Below are 24882 nucleotides of genomic sequence, written 5' to 3' on the forward strand. Positions count from 1 at the left end.
GATGATTTTATAGGTAAATTACTAATCCGTTTGGAATTTATTTAATATGAGACAGGGATCTAACTTTGGGTTTTTTCTTGATGGCTACTAAATCGTCGAGACTTCATTAATGAATAATCACCTTTCCCCCATAATTTGAAATGCCACTACCATCAGATATTAAATGCTTTTATAGACACTAGTGCTATGTTAAGACTATTATTTAGTTTAGGGATCTAGAAATTCCTCTGAGTCAATTCACCACAGTTGCTGTTAAATATGACCTACTGAACCCAAGTAGATGTGTGGGGCAAGGAATACAGAAAAAGGAGTATGCTGAAAACAGCCAAAATGCCTAGCTGGAATTAAGATAGCAAATGGGTGGGGGGCCTGGGTGGCTCAATTGGTCAAGCATCTCACTCTTGGTTTTACCTCAGGTCATGATCTCAGGTCACGATCTTGGTGGTGAGATGGAGCGAAGTGTGGGGGCTTGGGATCCTTTCCCTCTACCCTTCCCTCTCTCTCTCTGCCCCTTCCTCCTGCTCATGCCTGTATGCATGTGCATGCTCTCTCTCTCAAATAAATAAATAAATAAATAAATAAATAAATAAATCTTTAAAAAAAATAGATAGCAAATAGAAACAAAGAAAAGTTAAGATAAAAATATGAGGGAAAAAGTAGAGAAGATTCCAAAACAAATGCTTTAACCTGTCTCATCCTTCTTCTGCTTACCTGTCTAGCCCAATGTTCCCCTTAACTCTACTTTCAGATTTCAGCTTACACATTATTTCCCCAGGTCTCTTTCTAACCCGGCTGAGACTGTGTCAGACATTGTCCTTGTGTATCTCTGCAGGATTCTGTACTTTAATATCTAGCAATCTAGTTTCATAATGCTTTCACCTCTGTTGGGGACATTCTCCTTCACTCCCCAGTGTTTGTAGCTCTTTGTCCTGGTAATTAAATGTCTCTCCGTGTGTGTGTGTGTGTGTGTGTGTGTGTGTGTGTGTGTGTGTAGGGAAAGGGGGGAAATTGGGCCTAATCTTTTTTTAAAGATTTTATTTATTTATTCATGAGAGACAGAGACAGAGAGAAAGAGGCAGAGATACAGGGAGAGGGAGAAACAGGCTCCATGCAGGGAGGCTGACGTGGGACTTGACCCCAGGTCTCCAGGATCACACCCTGGGCCGAAAACGATGCTAAACTGCTGGGCCACCAGGTCTGCCCTGGACCTAATCTTAATTAGGCGACTGGTGCTCCTTTTTTTCTTCTAATGTTTTTATTTGAGTATAGTAGACACAGTGTTTCATTAGTTTCAGGTGTACAACATAGTGATTCAACTTCTCAATATGTGATGCTATGCTCACAGTTGGTGCTTCTTATGAGAAAGACTCAACTTATTCCAGCACAGCCCTCACATTCCAGCTTCTGCACCCACTACTCGGTCAGAAACTCCCAAATACAGTTTTCCATTGGGCCCACATGTACGACTGTCAGCATAGCACCAGGTCCTAACAGTGGTTTCCATCTCACAGAGGAGCAGACTGGACCATAGTCTCCTTAGGCAGCCAGCTCATCTGAGTATCCTCAAGGTCAGCATTTGGCAAATTACAGTCCATGAGCCAAATCTTGCCCCTGCCTGTTTTTCTAAATAAAGGTTTATTGGAACATATGCATACTATGATAATAATAACTACACATATCAAATCCCTATTCTTAGAACTGATTATTTCACCCTTTTCCTTATATAGGCTCAATGTTCTTCAGAATCTTTATAGATTATAAAAATCACATAGAACTCTCTAAACTCTGAAAGGAAGACATCATGAGTATAAGAGATTACTCTGAGTTCTACAAATAAAATTATGTTTTTATTCAGCTTCCAATTGTCTCTGCTGATGAGAGAATGCAAAGTAGTAGATAATCAAAAGTCACTTATATGTGTTTGGGGACCTTGTTCTATGATGAGTTCACAGTAGTAAATTTTCCTTCCTAATTGCATTTTGCCTACAGTGGCACCAAAATGAGTTTGGATTGTCTGAGCATATGTTAACTCGGTGATAAAGACCATAATCATTGTACTGGACAGAAACAGAGCCATTTAAAAATGTTTTAAAATGTTACTTCATATAATCCTCAAAGCAGATAATACACAAAGCAGAGGGGTGTCAACTGAGTATATGAAATTTTTTGTTCTACTGCATCATTACGATTTTTAATGTAGCACTTTAATATTTATTTTGTAATAATTTTTAAAAGTCTTAACTACTTTAGTTAATAGGACTTTCATTAACTGTAAAATTTTATACCACTTGAATAATTTCATGTTTCAATTACCATCTTCTTAAAAGAGCTCAAGTGATAGCTAAAGCATTATTCATTCTATTCATAAGTTAATGTTGTTTAAATTCTATTAGTGAAATATATTAAAAATTCTTTATGCGTTTTTCCACTCTTCATATTTTTAGCTATGCAGGGTTTAAAGGCCAAGGAGAGTATATGAATACTTTGAGCATTCTGAGAAAAAAAATCTACCTAAACCAGATAAAGTAAACCACTTTTACAAGACTCTGGTACCCTTATAATGGTTGGTGGTTGTGGACATTGACATATTGTTTCTGAGGCCAGGTTTCCCATTTGTATAAAAATCCCTGAAATATTTAGCATTTGACTCAATTACACATTGAGGAGCTGTCTTAAGAAAATAATTAACACAGGGATCCCTGGGTGGCGCAGCGGTTTAGCGCCTGCCTTTGGCCCAGGGCGGATCCTAGAGACCCGAGATCGAATCCCACGTCGGGCTCCCGGTGCATGGAGCCTGATTCTCCCTCTGCCTATGTCTCTGCCTCTCTCTCTCTGTGTGACTATCATAAATAAATAAAAATTTAAAAAAAGAAAAGAATAAACACAAAAAAAAAGTCGTTGCAGCACTATTTATTATAAGGGGAAAAATCTAAATTTCTAGCAATAATAACATATCTCTAATTTCAGAAATCATGTTTTCAAAGACTACTTCATGACTTGGCAAGATGACTACAAAATAATTATCTTTAAGTGAAAAGATAATTCTGCCTTTGTGTGTGTGCATTTCACACACACACACACACAAGGCAGAGAATCATCCTATATATCTATGGGGGGGGCAGGAGCTGGATGGGGCAATACAAAAGAAAATTCGCTAGTGAGGAGCACCTGGGTGGCTCAGTTGGTTAAGTGTCTGACTCTTGAGTTCAGCTCAGGTCATGATCTCAGGGATCATGGGATCAAGCCCCACATCAGGTTCCATGCTTGGTGTGGAGTCTGCTTGGGATTCTCTCTCTCCCTCTCCCTCCACCTCTCTGCCTGCTTACACTTTAAATTAATTAATTAATTAATTAAATCTTTAAAAAGAAGAAGAAAATTTGCCAGTGGTTATTAAAATTGTGGGATGATGGATAATTTTTACTATTCATTTTCAACTTTTACCATCACAAATTTTTGTAATGCATTCATATAGCTTATAGCTTTTATAAGAGTTTTATTTCAATAACTAAATGCTGGTTCCCAGGACAGATAGATTAGGTAAACAACCCTCTTTAGAAAATGCTTTCTAGGGCAGCCCCGGTGGCTCAGCGGTTTAGCTCTGCCTTCAGCCCAAGGCATGATCCTGGAGACCCACAATCAAATCCTTCATCGGGTTCCCTGCATTGGAGCCTGCCTCTCCCTCTGCCTGTATCTCTGCCTTTCTCTCTGTGTGTGTCTCTCATGGATAAATAAATAAGAAATTTTTTAAATGCTTTCTATAAAGAGTCTGGAAGACTAAAGTTTATTTTATAGCTGCTGTTTCTCATTAGCGAAATAGTTGTCATTGTTGCACTTCATAGCTTCATCTATGATGTATAAATTCTCTAGCAAGGTTGCATTCTTCCTTGGTGTTCAGTTAAAGGATTTACTTTCCTGGAGAAAAATATTGTGTTTCTCTCTCAAGTCTCTCCTATGCAACCAACCACCTTCTCATCCTAAATCCTTGGCTTAACACTCACAGTAGGTTCTAGGATCCTTGTCTGGAGGCAGGAAGATCTTTTAGGGGACTGCTGCACTAGTCTGCACAAGAAATGATAAATCTAAACCCAGGCAGTGTGTGTGTGTCTGTGTGTGTGTGTATGTGAGAGAGAGAGAGAGAGAGCAAAAGATTCTATTAGCCCACACAGCCCACATGCATCCTCTGACTAGGATGATCTTCCCTTCATTTTTGCTCAGCCAGATCCTCCCATCCTTCAAGTTTCCACTCAAATGCCTTCTCCATAAAATCCTTGTGCCCATAACCAAAAATCATGTCATCTCCTTTTTCATTCCTTGCCTTTTTTGTATATACATATGATTTTCATTTTGAAACAATCCAACCTACAGAAAAAAATGCAGTTATAGTACAAAGAACTTTTCTTAAACCATTTGAGAGTAAGTTGCCAAACTAGTAATGTTCATCACCCCTGAGTACTTTAGTATATATTTCCTACCAAAAAAAAAAGAAAGAAAACATTCTTTACATAACCACAGTACAACCATCAAAATAGGAAAATTGATATTGAAACATTAATACTATAATCCTCACTCAAGTAATGTTCTTTACAGTAAAAAGATCCTGTTTGGAATCAAGTGTTAAGCTTGATTACCATGTCTCTTTAATCTCATTCACTCTGGAACAGCATTTCAGTCTTAATTCTTATAACCTTGACACTAGAAAACTATGGTCCAGTAGAACATGCACCAGCTTGGGTTTGTCTAGTGTTTCGTCATGACTTGATCTAGGTTATGTATCTTTAGTAAAAATACACAGAAGTTATGCTATTTTCCTATTAAGTAGTACATGACTGCAATTTGTTCTCTTATTGGTTATGTTTACATTGGTCACTTGATTAAGATGATTTCTGCCAGTCTTCTCAACTCTGACGTTACTCTTTTCCCTTTGTAATTAATAATATTCTGTGGTGATGTACTTTGAGACTTTTATCAATTCATGTATTTTTATCAGTATGAATTCACTGTTATTTTTATTTGATGAACTATAATCCAATATTATCACTATTTATTTGAAGCTCACACTGATACAGAATGGACCAGTGGGAGACTGTTCAAAGTGGTTCTTGTGTCCTTTGACTCATCCTCATCATTCTTTGAGCATTTCCTTGTTTTGTGGTATAAGATGTTTCAAGCTTATTTGTACTTGCCTTGCCTCAGGCCTAGAATCATCCATTTCTACGAGGACTTCTGGCTCTTTTAACAATAGTATTTAGAAGCCAAAGTCTCAGCCATAGGAGTTCTTACTGCTTTTGGAGTATCAATGCTCCCAGGACCACACAGTGGACAGATATTAGGAATCTTGGAATACGTGTATGTGCACATACATACAAATCTACACACATTTACATCTATAGTTATTAAGACATTGGTCATGTTAAAACTCAAGGTTTTCAGAATATAATTTAACCTTCTTTTTTTAATAAATTAATTTTTTATTGGTGTTCAGTTTACCAACATACAGAATAACACCCAGTGCTCATCCCGTCAAGTGTCCCCCTCAGTGCCCGTCACCCACTCACCCCCACCCCCTGCCCTCCTCCCCTTCCACCACCCCTAGTTCGTTTCCCAGAGTTAGGAGTCTTTATGTTCTGTCTCCCTTTCTGATAATTTAACCTTCTAACTTCACTTTTATTATAGCTTCTCCTTTTCCATATTTGTAATTCATTTTTCCAAAGGTAAGAAACCTGGCTTCCATAAACTTTAATATAATTACTTATTTAAACACTTGTCCTATATGTAACCAGTCTCTCTCTTAGAAACTACTATCTCCCTCACATAGAAGTACTCCTTACTTCACTCAGGCCACAACCACACATGGATGTTCTCCCGACCTGTTCAGTCACGAAATCCCATGCCAAGTTACTCTACATACTCTCTTCACTGTAAACCCTTTTCGACCTGTTCTATCTCTGACATCCTCGTGCTGGGCCACTGGCCCCCAGGTGAATGCCAACTTTTACCCTGTTTGGGCTCCAATACCCATTCCAGACCATCCTATGTCTGTACCTCTCACTCCACCAGGCTGCCCCATACATGGGCATCCTCTTTACTCTGTTTACAAATAATAAAATTTTTAAGTTAAAGGAAAAGAGACACTGGTAGAACTTTTAGTCTAAGGACATTCTAATACCTTAAATTCCTTGGCCAAACTCTGACTCATTAGAATATGTGAAATGCACTCAAGGAATAGGGATTCCTCCTTTTATACCCACAAGGCCAGTCATCAATGTAATCATTGTTTAAAAGAGAAAGTGTATCAGTTTTTCGTTATTAAATATCACACACATGTGCCCACACACTCATACTCCTTCACTGTCACTCATTCCTCTGAAGATCAAAAACTGGCAAAAGAGAATAAAATTATTAGTATTTTTAATGAAAAGCACTGCCTATTGCACTCTGTGCTAGAAAGATTCTTCTGATATAACAAGAATAATGGCAAAAACAAAAGGGATACAAGAAAGATATTAAGGAAGACGGAAGGAGGGAGAGAGATGAGAAAACAAGAAAATGAAAAGGTGGAAACAAGGAAAGTAGGAAGAAGAGAGACAGAATGAGGAAACCAAGAGAGGCTAAATGGGAGACATGGGAAAAGGGAGTGGCAGGATGCCAGTCAGGAGAGTCTGATTTGCCCACCAAATCCCATGGCAAAGGGCTCTAACTCTGTAATCAGCCCCAAAAGAGTGTCACTATCAAATGAAAACACCAATCTACTCCAAGATTGCTGACATGTCATTGAAAAACAGTTGGTTCATACACTTCCCTAATACACAACTGAATGAAACTGACATCCAGAAATTTAGTACAACCAACTTCTGGATTTTATCTATATATTTGCTTCATGACACTTTTAAATTATTCCTACTTTGAGAGTCACTTTTGAAAACTATAAAAGTGGGGATCCCTGGGTGGCTCAGTGGTTTAACCCCTGCCTTCAGCTCAGGGCATGATCCTGGAGTCCCGGGATCGAGTCCCATATCGGGCTCCCTGCATATGGAGCCTGCTTCTCCCTCTGCCTGTGTCTGTGTCTCTCATGAATAAATAAATAAATCTTTAAAAAAATAAAACTATAAAAGTATCAACATCTGCAAATGGTGAGAAGGTTCTCAGTCAAAACTTCAATAAGGAAAAATATGGATAATATATGTATCAGTGGAACACCTGCAATGCTTGGCATCCCATCTGATTTTCCTGCTTTGATAAAGGAAGAAATTACATGTCCTGTTAATAATTATGTCGATGCTTCAGATTTAATTCCCTACTAACCATCAGAAAGATGTCTTGTCTAGTGTTGTGGTTCTTGTCAAAACCTATTAATATAAAGGAATATAAAGTTTTTCTCTATTACATATATGATTGCTGGATTTCTAAAAAGTATTCTTGAAACACAATATAACTTAAGGCAAAACTTTTAGAGGAAAGGAATACCCATTCTCAGAGTAACTCAATAGAGAGTTAATTCGTGGTTTATGTTAATTGACAGATATTTTTAGCTGAGGTAAATCTATATACTTCCTACAGGTGCTATTATAGATACTACTGGAAAGATCAATCAAGAACATTAGTTACCTTCCCAAAACCCATTTCTCCTTCTTTCTTCCTAATAGAGTCCTGATTTTGTTTGGCTAGCTCTGCCCTCCCTCCCACTCCAACCCAGTGACTGAGGGATAACAGACCTCACTGTCAAGTTGTTCCTGCTTCATTGAAAGTAGTCAACATATGACATTGCTTTGGCTCCTGTTGTAAGTAGAGAAGTCACATGGTCTACACTGGTCCAATTATAGTTGGGTGAAAGGGTTTCCTCTTGTTTAGGATGTGAATAAGAATGTATGTTGCATCAGATAGTGCTGGTAAGTATTTTATAGCCATACGAGGTCTAAATTCAACACTGTCACACTGAGGATGACAGAGCAGAAATACAAGAAGAATATGGATTCTTGATTACTGAGTCAATCAACCTGACCAGAACTAATTCTACTTCTGGACTTTCTGTTATGTAAGATATTAAACTTTTTTACTATATATTTTTTCCTTGAATTGGGATTTTTTGCAGCCAAAAGCATCCTAGTTGATCAAACCAAGTCTAAGCTCCAATATGAAAGCCAGAATTGCAGGCAGATATCTATGCCAACCTTGTGGTGCTGGAGAAAGTGCTTTTTATATGTTAGAGTCAAGAGTTACAAGGCTGTCTCAGTTTCCATGCAGAAAGAAATCTGAAAATAATTGGAAGCACTGGAGACTTTTCACACAGATTCCTTCTATTTAGACAACTTTAAAACTTAAATATGGGGCAGCCCGGTGGCTCAGCGGTTTGGTGCTGCCTTTCAGCCCAAGGCCTGATCCTAGAGACCCCAGATCGAGTCCCATGTCGGGCACCCTGCATGGAGCCTGCTTATCCCTCTGCCTGTGTCTGTTCCTCTGCATGTGTGTGTGTGTGTGTGTGTGTGTGTGTGTGTGTGTGTCTAATGAATAAATAAATAAAATCTTTTAAAAAATAAAATAAAACTTAAATATGGACTCATGGTCCTCTCTTTTCTGGCATAGAGGAAATCAATAATGCCAGTTTGGGAAAGGTAAACTTACTGATTTGAGGACAATGAAAATGATGCTATATAAATTCAACCCAAAAGAATCCTGGAAATTCTGATATTCTTTGACAACAACCTACCTTCGAGTCACAGTTTTTAAGCACTGGCTGTCGTCAAAATTAAAATGTCAAAATCAACTTAGGACCCAAGATAACTTTCACGTTGCTATGACAACCTCTTTTTCAAGTTTACCATCAGATATCTTAATTTGCTCAGAGTTAATATTTACTTTGAGAGTTTTTGGGGTAGGGGTTGGTAGAAATTAGACTTATTTCAATTATCTTCAGAAAATCCCTATTAGAGCTTATGTGATCTTTGCCAACCACAGAACCAATTTCTAGTTTAGGGTGCCTGGGTGGCTCAGTTGGTTAAGCAGCTGGCTTCGGCTCAGGTCATGATCTCATAGGTCTTGGTATTGAGCCCCATGTCAGGCTGCCTGCTCAGCCGGGACAGCCTTTGTTTCTCCCCTCCCTGCTCATGCTCTCCCTCTCTCTCTCAAATAAATAAATAAATAAAATCTTTTAAAAAATCAATTTCCAGCTTAGTAAAATAAATCATATTCAAATTTGTTATATATGTGTTTTATATACTGTTCTAGGGAGAAAAATTCTATTTTCATGTAATCCACAAAGGAGTCATGACTCAAAAAGTTAAAATTATTGCTGTAAACTGAGTAACAACTGTAGGTGGTCAGAGAAATTACCATGAAAAGGGAAAGGAGACAGAAAGAATAAAATAAGACATATTTTTAAAGTTTTGTCATGGTAAGTATAAGGGAGGAAAGATATAAGAAAAATGCCTGCTGGATATGGCAAGTACTTCTGTATGTATTTGAATCTGTTACAGTTTGTTGTGGGAAACACAACAAATACATAGGAAGCCATTGGAGCCTTTAAGATACTTAATGACAGTATATTGCATTGCATGTACAAATTAGATGTTTATCTGTCAGTCAAAGTCCTGGCAGGAAAGTAAGACACAATCAAAAAGGGTAATTGAAGATATTTAAACAAATGGAATACAGATTGCTCCTTGACTCACAATGGGGTTACATCCAGATAAACTCATCCTAAATTGGAAAATATCCTAAGTCAAAGATGCACTTAATATACCTAGCCTACCCAACATCAGAGCCTAGCTTAGCCTCCATTAAACAGGTTCAGAATACACGTTAGCCTACAGTTGGGGAAGATCATCTAACACAAAACCTATTTTATGATAAAGTGTTGAATATATCATGTAATTGATTGAATGCTGTATTGAAAGTGAAAAACAGAATGGTTGTAAGTGTATCAGTTGTTCCTCTCATGATTGCATGACTGGCTGGGAGCTAAGGCTGCCACTGCTACTGCCTAGCATCAGGAGAGAGGATTGTACCACATGCCACTAATCAAAAAAAGATTAAAATTCAAACATGAAAGTACAGTTCCTCATTACTAAGTATCACTTTTGCACCATCATAAAGTTGAAAAATCATAAACCCAAACCATCATAAATCAGAGAACATCTATATTTACCCCAAAAGTGGACAAGATTAAGGGAAGCCACAGTGCTGATGAAGGAGTCTAGGACTGGCAACAGTAAAAGCTATTAGCACTCCTAATCTGGAACAGGAAAGGGGAGGGAGTTTTCTCAGAAGCTAAACTAGTGAGACAAGCTCACCTGACAGGAACTATGACCTTAGGTGAGGGATGCAGAAACTCCCAAACAGCAGCCCAACAGGAAAGAGGCTAGGAAAATAAACACTATTTTCAGTCTCTCCCCATCCTCCAACCTCCTTACCAAAGCCTCTCATTGACCAAATCTACACAAAAACTGAGCAAAGAGGAGATGGATTATCTTGTCTGAAGAGGCTAGACCATGAGGTCCCAAATAGGGACAAGGATGGAAAAGGAATCTGACAGAACCAACAGATACCACCCAACACAGACACTGCCTGAATAACCACAGAAGGAAGATTCATTAAAAGATGGAGACATTTGGTTTTGCAACAGCTTTGGCATACATTTTGGCCTAAGACGTATATTTTAGAATTCTTTCCATTTTGTTAATGTTAGTTTTTAGTCATTATCCTTCATGCTGACAATGTTTGACTAAAACAAATACATATCTCATAATCACTAACTTTCTAACAATAAATCCAATCCTTTTTCCCTCAGGCAAAAATACTCTTCTAGTTCCATAAACCTGGCGCTATTTTATCACTGTCAAAGAATGAAGTGTCTATGTAAACTTAAGACAATTTGCTTTGATTCCGTGTCCACCTATACTCTTTCACATTCGAATCATATTTCTCTTTTGAGTCGTTATGAACATAAATTGTGTTGGAGTGTGTGTAGGTGTGTAGGTATAGTTTACTGAGCCAATCAATGGAAAATCCATGTATACAAATGATCTCAAATGCCACCATCAGCTCATCGTGTCTGTGTCTTTTCAGGAACTGACTGAATAGGTTGTGTGATGCAATGAAAAGTGTTCTGGGCTTTAGGTCTGGAGGCACTGACTATGATCAGTCTTTTCATTAACCAGCTATAGGACTCTGGCAAGCCCCATCTTACAGCTTGCATGGAATACTTCAGTCTTCACGGGGGACAAATAGCCCTTTCCTTTGTTCTAGAACATTGAAGAAAATATTAAAGATATTAAGAAGAGTTTTTCAATAGAGCTGAATTACAAAGTACATATCTACTCTAGAGCATAAATTATCCTCTTGATTTCTCATAGCTTTGTGGAGTCATTACTTAAGCATGTAAATATTTACCTGTGAAATGTAAACATAATTTTTGCAATTCAGGGAAATGTTAAGGTTCATGGGAAGCCATAATTGTTAGACTCAAAAAGTCATTGAGGATTTGCTGTATTTTAATGTAATCTGCTAGTGTCTTTATCTAATTTTAATTTAAAATAGCATATTTAGCATTCTCTATGTCAGTTTGAAAAAGGCCCTTTCAAACTAAAGCAATCAAGAAGCAGCAATACTGATGGTTCCTATTAGACATGAAATTAGGGACATGCATGAGAACCATAGAATTTTAAAGCTGGAAGTGACATCAGAGACTCTGTGCCTCAATTCCATTTATGGAAATAGAAGAGAAGCTGGTGAAGGAACTTGCCAGAGTGATAAAATAGTAGCATGCCTCTGCATGCTGAGCACCTCCACATGTCCCTCTAGCAACATCCACCAATCCCTCAGGAATGAGAACCAAGTAGGCTTGGCCTCAAATGTCAGTGTTCTCAAACTCTGTAACAAGGGCAATTGACACATTAATGTAGCATGTCTCTAAGCATTATAAAGCCCTCTCTCTTTCTTCTCTTATTAATTATAGACCGCATATTTTCATAAGTATCTACCTCCTCTTTCTTTCCTCCATAATTACCCAATTGTCCCCACTCCAATTCCTTTTAGAAGACATATGCCTTCTAATTGTGCTTTAGAAAATTCTCAGGATGCCTGGGTGGCTCAGTGGTTAAACGTCTGCCTTTGGCTCAGGGCATGATCCTGGAGTCCTGGGATCAAGTTCCACATCGGGCTCCCTGCATGGAGCTTGCTTCTCCCTCTGCCTATGTCTCCGCCCCTCTGTGTGTGTGTGTCTCTCATGAATAAATAAATAAAATCTTTAAAAAAAAAAAGAAAAAAAATCTTGACTTTTACTAGTCTTTGAGAAATAAAGAAAGTTTGGAGGCACTGCTCTAGACCACTCCACTTCTGTCTGAGACTGGATCTCCTGAAATCATTCTGAGATGAAGAAATTGTGTGCCTAACGTTGGTTGCAGGTGCTTTCAGGAGACATACCTGTAAAGAAGTGAGGAAAGGACTGAGGGAAGGAGGACCCAGGGATGGGTCAGCCCTGGAGAGAGGTCTGGGATGAGCAGCACAGAATGCTCTACACCTTGTCAGACTGGTGGACCTAATTTGTGTCTTCAGTTTAATTATCTGTTTCTCTTCCAGACAAAGGATTTTTAAGGTGCTAAAGACCAGTCTGAATTCTAACTATGCAGAATTTAAAAGATCCTGAGCTTTCTCTCCTGGGGAAATAAATGAAATAAAGAAAGATTATGAAATATGAAAGTTCTAAAAATAATAGCCTGAAATGGGGTAATTTGAATAAAAGCCAGTCAAATCTTTATGGAATATAGCATATTACTGATTCATTATCAGATCACATAATTTAATTATATTCTACTTACCATGAAGTTTTCACACCCTAAACCTCCCAGTGTGAAGTCTATGTTATCTGATTAGAGAAAGTAGAAAAAGAAAGAAAGAGGCCATGCAAAAGAGAAGCTTAGTTAAGGATGGCAGGCTACATTGCAAATTCAGAAACATCTTTAATATGTAGAAGAAATGATGCAAATTTATCTTTTGCTTCCTTTAAATAAGCCAGGTTTGATTATCTTAAACTATTGAATAAATATAATATTTTTCCCTTTCATCTTTTCTGGACTTGAGTCATTTACAATTTGTAACACAGAGAACGATTTTTCACATCTAATTTAACATGTAACTCTTTTTTTCGATTGAATTTAGCAAAAAAAAAAAAATTACTTCCTAAGACATAATTAATTTCTACAACATGTTGACTTAAGAGCTGCTAATTTAGGAACATACACATTCTTATTGCTAGGTTCTCACAGTCATACTTTAAACATATTTTTCCAAGATATGTATATACCTCAAGTTCTAGAATAAGGAGGTTTTAGTGACTGAAAGATCTTGAGGAAAATATAAAGTTCTTATTTAAAAGTATGAAGTCAAAACTATCAGTAGTAAAATCTATGCTGAAAACAATTATGTACTTTTCTCCTAATGGGAGATTGTAAAATAAATATGCAAATAATGCTGATAGGTTAAACTGATGAAATAAATAACTCAATAAACACCCTAAAGATTATATAATAAATATACAAATAATACTGATAGGTTAATCTGATGAACTAAATTGATAACTCAAAAAACCCTTAAGGTTTACATGTATGTATGTATTTAAAACATTTCCCATAAGTAACAGTGTCCTGGGAATTATATAAAATGTGCTTTTAAGTCTGTCTTTAAAGGAGGCATAAATAATATTTCATTTTAGGTAAATTATGCTAGGAACAAGAATATAAATTTGTGGAACATATAGTTTTTTATTTGTTTATTTGCCTCCTATCTCCAACAGGTACAATAGTAACTGCCCAAAGTAGGTACTCATAACTATCTGCTGAATCAATAAATTAGGACAAGGTTAGTCGGGACCACAAGACAATAGTAAGAATAAGAAATGGTCCTGGCCATTCAGTGAATATACTTTGCCTTAGAAAGAGAACTAGCAGATATTTAAAGCAAAAGGAGTTCAATCCAGGTTTGGGTTAACACTAAAACACTATTGACATCTATCCAAATTCTATTCACAATCTTGGGTTCTTACATAAATGTTCTGAATTCTTTTAAAATAGCACAACGGGCATAAGCCCAGAACCATGACAGCTTTGTTTCAACAGAGAGTTAAGAGATGGCCTGTTTATGAAATATCTTTACCATGAATTATTCATGGTGGGAAATCAACAAAATACTTACTAATTCAGCCATAATGCTTAACTGTGTTATTTGACCAAAAGATTGAAATGGTCTTGGAAAAGCCAGGAGAGAAATGAGAACTTGGCAAGAAATATGACCCCATGGAGTCACATAAAAACCGTAAATACTCCATTATCATCACTATTATATAATGTGCTTTATATTTTACAAAGCAAATTGGTACATATTATCTAGATTGATGATCATGACAACCTTGTGAATCAGGTACCAGTGCTGAATCATGTTGGAAGTTTGGGAGTGCTAATGCCAATCTTTTGCAATCTAACCAGTTGAAAATAATAATGATGATAATCATAATCATGATAATCATAGCTAGTACCTACATAGGACTTATTTAGGTGCCAAGTGTGACCTACATGCCTTTACATGTTAGCTTAGTTACTCCTCCAAAAATCACAAGTCTCCAAATGGGAATCGAGGCATCTGCTTTATTCAAGTTGGTTAGCAAATTCACTTTCCACCTGGTTAAAAAAAAAAATGCATTTTTTGTCCCTCTCTCCTGCACTCAAGATAACCAGGGAATGATCATGCGGACTTTTCCACCAAGTGTCACGCTATAAAGCTGAAACAGAGAGAACTGAGGTGTAGCTAGAACCAGCTCACGTGGTCTGATGGTCTGTTTACTGACAGCCTGAGCATGTGAGCTCCAACCTCCCCTGCACCCAGGCAGGTTGGTGAGCTGAGGAAGGGGTAGGCTCAAATGCCAGACTTTCCCCAACCTCACACTCTCTCTTAAGTTTTTTTGGTAGGTAGAACATTGTTGCTGAATATGCTGCTGCTCTCTCCTGGGAAGTAAAGCAGATATTCCCTCTGCCTCCATAGGAAACTGCAGGGAAGAAAATGAGTGTTCCAGTCCATCCTACCCTCCAACAACAGACAAATTAGGGAAACTGAGGACCATGTAGGCCTACTTTCTTCATCAAAGGCAAGGCATTGGCAAGTACCAAAGATAGGTCTTGAGTCCTAGGGTTCTGACCACAGAGTGCACATCATATTCACTCTATGCTGGAAACCTTGCACTCCGACTAATTTGATGAATGCTGAAAGGCAAACATTCTAGAAATCAAAACACTTGAATGCTCTTCTGAAAATGTTTTCATGACCTAACCAGATTCTCTTTTTCCCATAATTTCTTGTCAAATGTGCTGAAAACATATCATTCAAACCATTTCTTTCTGAGCCAAGGGATGGGACAAACAACAAAAAAAGACAAAAATTGTAATTATACTTCATCTCACAATAGCATATTTAAAGTTGGACTCCTTCTGAATTTGGGGTATTTCTATTACTCAACAGGTACTCATTATATTGTAGAACAGGATAAGACATCTTTTGTTCATAGACTTAGTTACCAGTTGTGCCGAAAGTGCTACTATTTTGCTTTACTGAGTATCAGACTCAGGAACAGATATTATTCTAGTACTTATATTTTTTGTCAGTCTTCATTCAACAGGTATCCCAATATGGAGCTTCTTGTTAGTTTACTTTCCACTAAATATAGACACATAATTAATAAGTGCTGGGCCATAAAGTGCTTACTTACTGCTTATTAACTAGCTCAAATTGCAGAACATGAATAAATTTGACTGTATTTTGTGAGAAACAACTCAGAGTCTTTAACTTCCTAGTGAGAATAGACTTACATCACCTTCCAGGCTGGATTTTATATTTTACATAGGTGTATTCTGTAACAACTACTGCTGTTATTTGTGCTGTTATAGAGAAGGGAAGAAACTTCTATCACTTCCTTGCTATGATTCTTATAAACAATAAACAAGTGCATAAAGGGTCACAATTCTATTGGTTTTCTGATAAGAGCTTCAATTCATAAGCCTAGTGATTGGAAGAATTTGTTTTCCTATATGCAGAACTGGAATTGAAATTAGATTGAATCAAGACAATGGTCTTAAGACTTTTACTGCCGTTTAGAAGGATAATGATTTCTTTTTTATTTCTAGGATAATAAAAAATCTTAGCTTTTCAGATATCAATCTAGGCTAGTTGCTAGTGATCCGTCACAAATCAATAATAGCTCTCTTCTGCTGAGTCTAGACACCACCTATGAACTCCTCAGCCCAGCACCCCATTAGTCAGGACCCATGGGTTGCCCAGCACCCCATTAGTCAGGACCCATGGGTTGGCGTTTATATGAGGTGAAACTATTTGCCTTTCCTATTACATTTGAAGTACCTCACATATATCAGTTTAAGAAGAAAAAAATAAATATTATAATCCTATAATATTTACAGAGATATCAGTGCTCTTTCAAATTCTGATTAGTGCTGCTAATCCCTATAGACTCTTTCAACACTTTGCAGGAAAATAGTGAAATCTAATTAACTATATTCTAGAAGGATTTTTGCTGATAATAGCATAGCAACTAAGTCGGTTCATCAAAGTAAAAAGAAACATAACAAAGCTCCCTATTGAGCATCTGAAAAATGGTATAACCAAGGAACTGATTTTTAATTTAATTTTAACTTAAATGGTCATCTGTGGCTGCCACAGTGGATAGCCCAGGTATATAGAATCTTATTCTACCTACACAGTAACCTTGTGAAGTGGGTGATCTCACTAAAAAGAGAAGGAAGCTTGGAAATATTAAGTAACTTGCCAACATTATAAAACTGGAAAGTGACCCAATGTATACTTAAATCCAGTTCTCTGGGAATCCAAGTTCTCAGCTCTTTCTATGATACCACATCAAGTTCAAGGTAAGAATGAATCAAGAGGACAAACTCCCCAAACTAGTGATTGTACACAACTAACTAAAAGTGCACAATGGAAAATACGCTACAAAGAACTGTCAAAATCTGAAATTTTATCCTACTTGTAAGCTAACAAATAAGTATGCCACAGTTTCGTGGAAGCCATCAGAAGACAAGAGATTCCTGAGTCAACGAGTAAGGACTTTATTATAGCAGTAGCAATAGCCAGAGTATTAGCATTTTCTTGTACCAGTTTCCCAAGCCCAAACTCACATAATGATGCAAAAGGGATCAAATGACTTGCACATTCAGTGAATGCATTACAGGTTGCAGACTAAGCTTAAGGAACCCAAATATTTCATAATGGGCAGTAAACATCCTAATCATTACCCCAAAAAGAGGCATTATCTTTATCATACTAGACAATAAGCATGCCTTTCTTTCCTAATCTCTACCTTTCATGATTATTCTTTATGCAAATATCCTTAAAATAGTCTGGAACAAAGGCAATCCCAAGACTTGCATAAATGTGAGAGATCACACATCACTCATAACAAGTGACAAACTGGGAGAAAACCAGCAAAGAACAGAGGGAGATAACTAAATATCAACATGAGAGTCAAAGTGTATAGATAAATGTGTATGTTTGATAGAAAGATCATGTGTCCAAAGTTATGAGCAGAAAATGTTGAAACAAGAAAATTAAAGTGAAAGTAAATTTGAAAAATAATAGTGCTACATAAATGTCAGGAAACTGGCATTTTATTAGGCATCAACAGTACATTTTTATATATAATTTCCCTGAAACTAGAGGTTACTTCACTCTTGGAACTGAATTGTAAATATATGCACATACTCTTCTTCCAACCACCATGAAATTGTAGCATAAAAATCATTGGATTTTAGATCTGAAAGATGCTCAGAAATAATGAAGCCCTAATTATACAAATAGGGAAACTGAGACCCACCGGAATAGAATGTCTTTTTCAGGACCACACAACCAACCATCATTAGATCTCAGATGCATTCAAGGAAGTCTCTGCTCTTTACCCCTCCATTTCATTACAACTCACTATCTCTTATTTCTCACCTTGAAGTGGATTGAGCTCCCCTCAAAAAAGGTACCTGCAAATGCCTTTGGAACTAATTGGAGCAGAGCCAAGTGGCATGAGCTAGCAATGCCTCCCCAAGTGGAAGCCCAGTAGGAAGCCTTAGCTCTGCACTTAGCTTAAATCTTCATTCCCTTGGGTCTGCCACAAAGGCACGTTGCAGTGCAGAAGAGTCAAAAGAAAAAAATGTATGCACAGCATAGGAAGGAGCCCAGAACTTCTCTGAGAAGTTGAGTACTTCAGTCGTATCATTAAAGCTGGGTCCAAAAAAAGTCATTTCATTTTTTTTAAATATGCTAATATAACCTCGAGCACCAGCTCACTTAAATGACAGGCACTTCATAAAGTTCATTTTTATTATTCTCAGCTGAAAAGTAAATAACAATTCTACAGGTGTCCTTCATATTAAAAAGCTTTATTTGCTGGCAATAGAGACTCTCTATTGACTAAAACCTTATCTATACCTCACAGAGCAGATTGTTTTTCACCCACACCTTTCAAAGAGGTGTAGCCAATCCATTCTACACAAAGGAAAACAATGTGATAAAAGAGATGATGCAACAACCGCCAACTGAAAGAGCTCTCGATAGCTAAACCTGGAACAATTTAAGCAAAAAAAATAAATAGTGCAGTATTCGATTATAACCCAAAGAATAAAATAAATATTCATGAGTCCATATTGATAAACAAATAATGTAAATAAGCATCAACAGTGCTTTTTTAAAAAGATTTTATTTATTTATTTGACACAGAGAGAGAGAACACAAGCAGGGAGAGTGGCAGGCAGAGGGAGAGGGAGAAGCAGGCTCCCTACAGAGCAGGGAGCCTTATGCAGGACTCAATTCCAGGACCCTGGGATCATGACCTGAGCTGAAGGCAGATATTTAACCGACTGAGCCATCCAGGTGCCCACAACAGCAATTTTATAAAGGTAATTTTCCCAAACCTAGAGACTACTGCTTCCTTGGGACTTAATCATAAATGTATAGATGTATAAGTATAAATATAAATTATTGAATAAGTAAATAAGTGGTAGAGGAGAGACAAATCTTACAGAAGAATTCCAAATAATATATATACATATTCCCCCCTCCAGGAGGTGGAACTTAATTCCCTATCCTTGAAGATAGGCTATATTTAATGACTCACTTCCAAAAAATAGAGCAAGGAAAGGGAAAAATAGTCCCTTTGCAGTGGAGAGTCCTGGCAAAAGCTGCCTCAACCAAGTGATGAAGGTTAACATCACCAGTGATATCACATGGATTTGATGTACTCTGACGTAAGGTAATGAGAAGGGCACTTCATTTTTTTTAATAATAAATTTATTTTTTATTGGTGTTCAATTTGCCAACATACAGAATAACACCCAGTGCTCATCCCATCAAGTGCCCCCCTCAGTGCCCGCCACCCAGTCATCCCCACCCCCCGCCCACCTCCCCTTCCACCACCCCCAGTTAGTTTCCCAGAGTTAGGAGTCTCTCATGTTCAGTCTCCCCTTCTGACATTTCCCACCCATTTCTTCTCCCCTCCCCTCCATTCCCTTTCACTATTATCTATATTCAAGAAGGGCACTTCAACTCCATGGTATTCTTTCCAAGTCCCATAACCTCAGAAAAATCATGAGAAGAATATCAGACAAACTAAGATGAGGAGACATTCTACAAAATACTTGGCCAGTACTCCCCAAGACCATTGAGATCATGAAAAACAAGCACAGTGAGAAATTTTCACAGAGCAGAGGAGACTGGGAAAATATGACTAACTACAGTGTGGCATCCTGCAATGAAACTGATGGAAGGTATTAATGGAAAAACTGGCTAAGTCCAAATAAGGTCTGGAGTTTAGTTAATAGTGATGAATAATATTGCTTTCTTAGTTTCGATAAATGTGCTCCATAATGTAAGATGTTAATATTGGGGGACACCTGGGTGGCTCAGCAGTTGAGCGTCTGTCTTTGGCTCAGGGTGTGATCCCAGGGTTCTGGGACCGAGTCCTGCATCGGGCTCCCTGTGAGGAGCCTGCTTCTCCCTCTGCCTATGTCTCTGCCTCTCTCATGAATAAATAAATAAAAATCGTTTTTTAAAAAAGCTGGGGGATCCCTGGGTGGCGCAGCGGTTTGGCGCCTGCCTTTGGCCCAGGGCGCGATCCTGGAGACCCGGGATCGAATCCCATGTCAGGCTCCCAGTGCATGGAGCCTGCTTCTCCCTCTGCCTGTGTCTCTGCCTCTCTCTCTCTCTCTCTCTCTGTGTGTGTATGTGACTATCATAAATAAATAAAAAATTAAAAAAAATATTTTTTTAAAAAAAAAAGCTGTTAACAATGGGTAAAACTGGGTGATGGGCATTCTCTCTGTGCTATCTTCGCGACTTCTCTATAAATTTAAAATTATAACAAAACAAAAAGTTTATTTTAAAAAATAGATGATACAAATTTATCTCGCTGTATGCTCCTGCCTGGGGCATGACAGAGTTTGATAGCTAGCGCATTGCCTATTCCCAGAAGCACAGTTAAAGAAGGCTTGGGGAAGCTAACTGAGTTCAAAAGCCAGGAGTAACAAGAGCACACTGTACAATAAGAGGAAAAGCAATGTTTGTTCTTCACTGAGTGACCTGAGTATTATTTGTGTAGTGATCTGAGAAGCAGAATATATTCTGAACATGATAAAAATTGAGGCTCTCCTTTATAGGTCAGCAAAAGTAATAAGGTAAAAGCCCAAACCAATAAACTAACCAGATTTCGAAGAAACATAAGTGTGCTGACTATCCAATAGAGTCTGTTTAATGGTGAAAAGACTCAAATTAAAAACATAAGTTTTAGACAAACCCTTCAAATTTGAAAAATTCTCTAAATTCTCTTTTATGTTATCTAGGATTTTATAATAATGTCTGACATTTATATTATCGTTTCTAAAGTAGTAAAACCATTTTGCCAATAAATCGTATCTCCTTCTTGCCAACCAGTCCTCTAAATTACATCCTTTTCTAGCTCTCTGCTTTCAACCCTGAAGGTTTCAGCCCTAATCCAGACTCTCCAACCTGCGTCACCCCTTCCAAATCCCAACTAAATCCCATCTCTTGCTTTTGACACCTTGTTGGATTTGTCTTCTAAATAATAATCCCTTCAAAATGACTGTAAATACATGAATGGACACCTAGACTCTTTCCATATTTTGGCTATTCTGGGTATTGATGCAATTAACATTGGGGTCCAACAATAAATGAATAACTAAATAAGATGTGATGTATTTATACAATGGAATATTATTCAGGCATCAAAAATGAAGTCTTACATTTGCAACGACATGGATAGAACTAGAGGGTATTACACTTAGCGAAATAAGTCAATCAGAAAGATAATTATCATATGATTTCATCCATATGTGGAATTTAAGAAACAAAACAGATGAACATAGAGGAAAGGAGGGAAAAATAAAATAAGATGAAAACAGAGAGGGAGGCAAACTATAAGAGACTCCTAACTATAGAAGACAAACTGAAGGTTGCTAAAGGAGAGCTGGGTGAAAGGATGAGGTAACTGCGTGATGGGCTTTAAGAGGGGCACATGATGTAATGAGCACTGGGTATTATATGAAACCGATGAATCACTAAACTCTACCTCTGAAACTAATAATACACTATATGTTAACTGATTTTAAATATTAAAAATGACTGAATGAAGGAAGTGACTTAATGGGTTAAAAAAGGCATAAGTCTGCTTTCCACATCAACTTTATGTAGATGGGGAAAACTACCTTGCTCTTTTTCTCTTCATCTTTGGATAGAAACATATAATTGTGTTTCCAAAAGATGCAAGAAAGGCATGAGCATAACTTATAATACATGTGGTATGAATTTTCTTAAAAACAGATCCTAAAGTCAAATTCAACTATGAATGTTTAAAAAGGAATTATGTGGGGGAGATTGACTAAAGAATAATATTTTGATCAATATATATAAGACCTACATTTTGTTTCATCACTTTTATTGCTGAAGAATACATTTTATTTATTTTTAAATATTTATTTCAGAGAGAGAGAGAAAGAGAGAGAGCATGCACAAGCTGGGGGAGGGGCATAAGGAGAGGTAGACAAGCAGAATCCCTTCTGAGCAGAGAGTCTGATGCAGGGTCTCCATCCCAAGACCCTGAGATCAAAAGTCTGACACTCAACTAACTGACCGAGTTACCCAGGCATCCCAGCTGAAGAATATATTTTAAAGGGCTGGATTAAATATTCAAGGACTCAAACACAGTAAATACCTCTTAGTTCAATATGAAGATAACAAATCCATTAGTCTATCTACATATGAGCATGCTCAGCAAACAATAGACTGAACAAATGTTTATTGAGTACCTCTTAGGTGTCAGGAAATGTGCCAGCACTTTGCCAAATGCTATCTCATTTCATTTTTTCTATAAATATGTAAAGTCGAGGGATCCCTGGGTGGCGCAAAGGTTTGGCGCCTGCCTTTGGCCCAGGGCACGATCCTGCAGACCCGGGATCGAATCGCACGTCGGGTTCCCGGTGCATGGAGCCTGCTTCTCCCTCTGCCTGTGTCTCTGCCCCTCTCTCTGTGTCTCTCATGAATAAATAAATAAAAATTTAAAAAAATATATGTAAAGTCGATATAATTATCCTCACTTTTTAAAATGTAAAACCAAGCATCCAAAAATTAAATCACCCAAGAATGTGTTACTTAAGGTAAATAATTAGTTCCCTTAGCTGATAAACCCCAAAACATCAGTGGCTTAACACAATAAAATGCTGTTTCTCATTCGTATCACCATCTAATGCAAGTCAAAAAGGGAAAGGAATTTAAAAAAAAAAGGGGGGGAAAGGAATATATTTTGCCCCACCTGATCATTCAGAGACCTCCTGCCTCCCAGGATACTTCCCCCATCCACTGGTGGATGGAAATTGAGAGCAAGTATAGTACACTGAAAGCATTAGTAAAGGTATAGGAAATTTGAACAATACTGTCAAGCAAGTTACATGGAACAATCATAGAATGTACATTCTCTTTAAACATACATATAACATCACCAATGTAGACTACAAATGGAGCCACAAAACAAGTCTTTTTTTTTATTTTTTTTTTTATTTATTTACGATAGTCATACAGAGAGAGAGAGAGAGGCAGAGACACAGGCAGAGGGAGAAGCAGGCTCCATGCACCAGGAGCCTGACGTGGGATTCGATCCCGGGTCTCCAGGATCGCGCCCTGGGCCAAAGGCAGGCGCCAAACCACTGCGCCACCCAGGGATCCCCAAAACAAGTCTTAATACATTTCGAATGATTGAAATCATACAGACTCTGTTTTGTGAGCCTGAGTATGATGAAATTAAAAGTCATTTTTAAAAGAATACATGAAATCGTTAAATATTTTTGTAGTTAAGAAATGCAGTCCTAGGGCAGCCTGGGTGGCTCAGCGGTTTAGCACCACCTTCCGCCCAGGGCCTGATCCTGGAGACCCGACATCGAGTCCCACCTCAGGCTCCCTGCATGGAGCCTGCTTCTCCCTCTGCCTGTGTCTCTGCCTGTGTGTGTGTGTGTGTGTGTGTGTGTGTGTGTGTGTGTGTCATGAATAAATAAATAAAATCTTAAAAGAAAAAAAGAAATGCACTCCTAAATGTTGCATAAATCAACTAAGAAACCATGAAGGAATCAGAAAATATTTCTGACTGAATAATAATGAAAATACAAATACTAGAATTTGTAGGATGCAGCTAAAATAGTGCTAATAGCAAAGTTTATAATTCTAAATGCTTATGTTGGTGGTGAAAAGTTTTAAATCAACTATCTTAGCTTCTACATTAAGAGACTAGAAAAGAAAAGTAAGGGGATCCCTGGGTGGCACAGCAGTTTGGCGCCTGCCCTTGGCCCAGCGCCTGATTCTGGAGACACGGGATCGAATCCCACATCAGGTTCGCAGTGCATGGAGCCTGCTTCTCCCTCTGCCTGTGTCTCTGCCTCTCTGTCTGTCTCTGTGTGACTATGATAAATAAATAAAAATTAAAAAATAAAAAAGATCCTTTAAAAAAACAGCCCTTATATTTATTATTTCCTTCCTTTACTTACTTGGGCTTAACTCACTCTTCTTTTTTTTAAATTTTTATTTATTTATGATAGTCACACAGAGAGAGAGAGGCAGAGACACAGGCAGAGGGAGAAGCAGGCTCCATGCACCGGGAGCCCGATGTGGGATTCGATCCCGGGTCTCCAGGATCGCGCCCTGGGCCAAAAGCAGACGCCAAACCGCTGCGCCACCCAGGGATCCCGCTGAAAGTATTTAAATAAAGAATAGGTAATATAGGAAATCAAGTCATTCAGAAGCTGGTTCTTTGTAAAGATTAATAAAATTTAAAAATACTTACCTAGACTGATCAAAAGGAAAAAAATAAAATTATCACTATCAAGAATGAGTGTAACATAGATATTATAGACATTTAAAAGATATGAAAGGAATATTAGAACTAATTGTATGACTATGAATTTGACAACTTAGATAAATGGACAAATTCCTTAAAGGACATAAATTACCAAAAGTAAACAAGAAAAAAAAATAGAAGTCCTAAAAAGCCCAACATATAGTGTTTTGGTGTTGTTGTTGATGATGGGTTTTTATTTATTTAAGGATAGTAAAGAAATTGAATTTATAGTTAAAAATCTCCCCACAAGGGATATTTAGGTGGTGCAGTTGTTTAAGCATCTGACTCTTCTTGGTTGAAGCTCAAGTTGTGATCTCAGGGTCATGAAATCAGCCTGCATTGGGCTCTGCACTCAGTGCAGAGTCTGCTTAAGACTTTGTCTCCCTTTCCCTCTACCTCTATCCCTGTCCTGTCCCACTCCATGCCTCTGCTCT

General features: G+C 37.7%; 1 protein-coding gene across 2 annotated transcripts in view; it reads left to right on the top strand.

The window, feature by feature from the left end:
• Positions 1 to 7653: 7653 nt before the first annotated feature.
• HTR1E (5-hydroxytryptamine receptor 1E) overlaps positions 7654 to 24882 on the top strand; it is a 28115-nt gene continuing 10886 nt past the window's right edge. Inside the window, exon 1 of one of the 2 annotated variants that reach the window (XM_055330548.1) lies at positions 7654 to 7778. The gene's annotated coding sequence lies outside the window, so the exon portion shown is untranslated. Of the gene's footprint in view, positions 7779 to 24308; positions 24325 to 24882 lie in introns of those variants that run through there. The other variant, XM_055330549.1, reaches the window with a different exon arrangement.

Source organism: Nyctereutes procyonoides, unplaced genomic scaffold (assembly GCF_905146905.1).
Source record: "Nyctereutes procyonoides isolate TBG_1078 unplaced genomic scaffold, NYPRO_anot_genome, whole genome shotgun sequence".
NCBI classification, from domain to species: Eukaryota; Metazoa; Chordata; class Mammalia; order Carnivora; family Canidae; genus Nyctereutes; species Nyctereutes procyonoides.